Genomic DNA, 5354 nt, shown 5'->3' with positions numbered 1-5354 from the left:
TCCCAGTCTTCAGTGCTCCAGTATGTCCTCCCAGTCTTCAGTGCTCCAGTATGTCTTCCCAGTCTTCAGTGCTCCAGTATGTCCTCGCATTTCTCAGTGCTGCAGTATGTACTCCCAGTTTTCAGTGCTCCAGTATGTCCTCCCAGTCTTCAGTGCTCCAGTATGGTCTCGCATTCTCCAGTGCTCCAGTATGTCCTCCCATTCCTCAGTGCTCCAGTGTGTCCTCGCATTCCTCAGTGCTCCAGTATGTCCTCCCAGTCCTCAGTGCTCCAGTATGTCCTCCCAGTCTTCAGTGCTCCAGTATGTCCTCCCAGTCTTCAGTGCTACAGTATGTCCTCGCATTCCTCAGTGCTACAGTATGTACTTCCAGTCTTCAGTGCTCCAGTATGTCCCCCCATTCTTTTACCTCTTTGTTATTGTTGTCATACAAATTGCATATCTCTATGATGTATATCAACACCTGAGTAGTTGTTATCTTATGCAGTTATTGTTTATGTGGGAGAACCCTTACTGTTTAATTCGCTGGTGTTTATTTCTGCATGGAGCTCTGGGTCCCTATCTAGTATTTTTTCATTCAGCTTGTACATCCTTTCAAAAGTCCTGTAAATTAAATCCTGTAAGAAAAGAATGCATCATGCCTGGCAGTGGTGGCACACGCCTTTAGTCCCAGCACTCGGGAGGCAGAGGCAGGCAGATCTCTGAGTTCAAAACCAGCCTGGCCTACAGAGTGAGTTCCAGGGCAGCCAGGGCTATGCAGAGAAACCCTGTCTTGAAACAAAACAACCAAAAAGGAAAGCATCAATTGTTTGAGAATGTCTTCATTTTCTTTTTTGAGGGTAAAGGGTTTCACTAAGTGATCATAGCTTGTCTTCAACTTGTGATTCTCTTGCCTCAGCCTCCCTCGTGCCCAGCTTCTTCACTTTTGAAACAGTTTTGCTGGATACGGAATTGTTGGTGAACAGGATTCGTTTGTTTGTTTTTCCTTTCAGCATTTTTAATATGTCATATCCTTGCTTCCTTGTCTCCATGGTTTCTGATAAGTTTGTTCTTAGTCTTCCTATGAGTGTCTCATGTATGGTGAGTCACCTCTCTCTAACTGCATTTAAGAGGCTGAGTGGATATGGGTCCCTCTTGTGCATCCTTCACTGCACTCACTGAGTTTCTTAGATGTGTGAAGTTTTCCATCACATTCAGTGCTGTGGTGAGCAACATACGGTTCTGGCTTAGTCTTCTCTCCCAGGCTATGGAGAGCCAGGCGATCAATCAGAGATGTACGGTTGGGGCCTTCTCAGCTCTGCTGGGAATGTTGCCTGGTACATTCTTGGAGGCATTTAAATTTCCAGTAGCACACTGGTGCTTTTCTCCAAGGCCTGGATGACTGTCACATTCCGAGGCTCTTCCTTTCCCCAAGTCTTTGCTTGCTTTTATCAGACTCTCCCTTCTCAGCTGCGATGGTCTCAGAATAGCTATGATACTAAACAGCCGTTACTAGGATTTTGAATCTATCTATCTGTCTATCTATCTATCTATCTATCTATCTATCTATCTATCTATCTACCTATCTATCTATCTATTTAGGAAAGCCCTATTGTCAGAGCTGTGTACACAAAGATCAAGTGAAAACAGGAACTTGTAGAACTTTCAGATAGCCAGATTGCTAACACTTCTCTAGGCATACAGCTTAGGGGAGAACTATAGAGCTATCCTGACACTCTGGTCGCTGGTCATCTGCTGGTCCTCAGAGGGGCCATGACTGTGAGACTGCTGGTGTGCAAGGCTGACGCTGATCTGGAGCAGAGAGGAAAGAAGCTGTAAAGGTCAACATGCCATCCAGCCCCCATCCCTGCAGAGATTCAGTTATTCCTCTTAGATATCCATTCCCAGAACCATTGTGATTCTTCGACTAAGTTCCAGATGCTAAAGAAGTTGGTCTTGACAGCTTTAGCCAGTATTCTCTTTGCTCGAGTGAAAGACTGGATTTTCAGAGGTGTATGCTACCATTCCAGAAGCCCTGCTCCAAATGAGAAAAACAAAAGGTCTTGCCAGCACAGCCAGTGGAGTAGCCTGGTTGGTAGTGTGCTCGCCTAGCAAGCTCGAGGTTGTGGGTTAAATCGTAGTACCACATAAACAGAGTTGGATGAGGGAAACCGTTAACCACAATCAGCAGTTTAATGGGCCACCCTAGTTGGAGCCTACAAGACAGTAGGCCTGAGAGGTATGCAGACCGTGGAGGCCCCAGCTCAAGAGGTTTCAGAGAACAACCAGGTGAAGAGGCCGGTCTTGTGATCTTTTGGCCAAGATTGCAACTGCTTTCTGCTCTTGTCCTAAGGATTTTTCTGGGGCTAAATTAAAAACTAAATTATATAATAAGAGACTAATTTCTTTGGAAGAGGAGATCTCAGGATAGCCTAATACTGTCTCTGTCTAACATAGCATCAGAAGCTGTTTACAGCCAGCCTCTGAATCCAGTGATGATGTCATCCCTAGGCAACAAGGGCCCTGCCTTCATCTGTTGCCATGGCAACGGTTGCACACTCCCTGCACTGGCTACCTGCATCACCTGTATGGCACCATGTCACCACTTGCGTTACCTACTTCACGGCCTGGATAAAAGGCAAGGCCCCCGACCCATAGTTCTCACTTTCTCTTCCTTCCTTCTCCCCCTCTTTCAATATAGACCCCTAAAAGTGAGAACTGTACTGGCTTGCTGTGATCTGGCCAGGAACATGCCGCTTACAACTAAGTCTCTCTCACATGGTTGTCAGTCGGTATATTTACACAAGTCCACAATGAAAACAAGCAAATGGGTCAGAAAGAGATGAGAAATGTATAGCCTGGAGAGAAAAAACGAGTACCAGGGTGGGGTGGAGTGAAGGGGGGTCCACTGTTGGAGCCAAGGCTTGGGAGGAAAGAGATAAGGAAATTAAGGAGGGCCCTGACCCTCACTAGAATAAGCTTACAACGTGTGCTTCTCAAAATCATCCATAAATCAAAGATGCTACGAATGTGATTCAGGGGTGCTAGGGTTTACTCTGAGCTGGTAGCCTAACTTGGCCACACAGCCCTGGCTTTAACGTTCTGCAGGATACAGGAGTAGACGGGTTAATCTTCCTCCCTGGTTATGAAGAGTCACTGAGGCCCAGAGTACGGCATGGAAGTCCCTGGGGTATGAAGCACATGACCCCAAGATGTTAGAGGTGCCAGAGCCATGGAATAACTGCCAAGAACTGCTCACAGAGAGTAGAACCAGGCCCAAGGAGAGAAATGTGTTGTGGGCAGAAAATCCAGGACAGAGCTATAGAAGGTCTCCAACACTGGACAACTGGACATGGCACTGCAGGATTTGGCGTTTGCCCTGCTAGGTTTCTGCCTTGCTTTGGTTCAGTAGTTTCCTCACCATGCCCCCTGTTCCTCTATTTCAGAATGGCGATGAATATTCTGTTGCCCTGTATGTTAGAAGTATGTTTTAAAAAAAAAAAAAGAAGTATGTTATTTGCTTCTCGATTTTATAGGAGGTTACCTTTCAGAGAATGCCTTAAGTCTCAGAAGATATTTTGGACTTGGAATGGGGACTTCTGAAACTGAACTGAAAGCATTTTGATGTGGCTACAAGCTTATAGGAGTCAGGAAGTGGAATGTGGTGGTTTGAATAAGAATGGCCCCAGTAGGCTCATATAGTTGAATGTTTGGTCACCAATTGTTTCTGTTACCTTGCTTCCTTCTCACTCTGGGGAGGTATATACATATGCATCACATAATTATACACCATATACATCTATATCATGTACATCACATACATCTGTATCATAAACATCTACATTATATACATCTACACCATATACATCTACATCATATACTTATACACTACATCATATACATATATGTCATATACATATATATCATATACATGTACATATACATCATATACATATATTCATGATGTATTGTTCAGGTTGGCTTCAATCTCCTGAGCTCAAGTGATTCTCCTGCCTCACAAGTAGAGGAGCTACAGGCATGAACTGTACCCTGTTCAGAGCTTTATTCTAGTAGACACTTGGTATTCATCCAGACCTCTATGCATGCGATTCCGTTACACATACCATAAAGCTGAGTACCGGAGTAAGTTATGAGGCCCTGGCTGAAGCAGAATGTGTGGCGGGCAAACCCCACCAGCATTAGCTACACAGTACCTTTACTTCCTATGACCAGTTTAGCAAAAACTGAAAAACAGGTAAGGTTTAGCTGTAAAAATGACAAATCTTCTAACTCTGGAAGACCGAATGAAATAATGTCTAAATTCTCTTGAGCTAGAAGTGTGCTTGAAACACATCCTACAGTCTTAAGCACTGGACTGTAATAAAAGAAATTGTACAAGGTAAATCTTCCACCAGGAGACCCAGCTGCAGCAGTTATTACAGAGCCTGAGGTGTCAGCATGAAGCGTCATCTGGAGCGGTGGTGTCAATATTACGGCATTTGACATCTATCTTTACGGGCTCAGCTGACCTGAAGTAAGATGACCATTTCACACACTAACAGCTGTTTTTTGATGATGTACTTGATCTCTGCCTATGGGCTCAGGAGAAGAGTGATAAGTTGATATTTCTCATGGCAGAACAAAATTTTAAGTGCTTCAACTTAAAGGACCCTCAATCCAATGACAGGATAGTCGGCACTCAGTTCCTAATAGTGGAGGCCGGTCCCTCGGTATAGTGCTTGGTTCTAGCCCCTGAAAGCACCTTAAAATCACCTGTGAGCTTTTGAGACAATCACCTTGGGGCTGGGGCCATAGCTCAGTCTGTAGAGTGCTTGGCAAGTGTCTTAGTTGAAGTTTTACTGCTGTGAACAGACACCATGACCAAGGCAACTATTATAAGGACAACATTTAATTGGGGCTGGCTTACAGGTTCAGAGGTTCAGTCCAGCATCATCAAGGCAGGAACATGGCAGCATCCAGACAGGCATGGTGCAGGAGAAGCTGAGAGTCCTACATCTTCATCTGAAGGCTGCTAGCAGAATATTGGCTTCCAGGCAGCTAGGATGAGGGTCTTAAAGGCCATGTCCATGGTGACACACCTACTCCAACAAGGCCACACCTCCCAACAGTGCCACTCCCTGGGTCAAGCATATACAAACCATCACACCGTGCTTGTACATCCCAGCATGTACAAAGCATGGATTTCGTCCAGGACACTTCATAAACTGTGTTTGGTGGTGCCTCCCTGTGATCCCAGCACTCAGAGGCAAGGGGATTAGAAACGCAAGGTCTACGTTGTGAGCCTGAGGCCACCTTTGAGTATATGAAGAGATCACGAGAGAGAGAGAGAGAGAGAGAGAGAGAGAGAGAGAGAGAGA

Source organism: Mus pahari, chromosome 9, assembly GCF_900095145.1.
Source record: "Mus pahari chromosome 9, PAHARI_EIJ_v1.1, whole genome shotgun sequence".
Taxonomy (NCBI): domain Eukaryota; kingdom Metazoa; phylum Chordata; class Mammalia; order Rodentia; family Muridae; genus Mus; species Mus pahari.
This window is presented reverse-complemented; position numbering follows the sequence as displayed.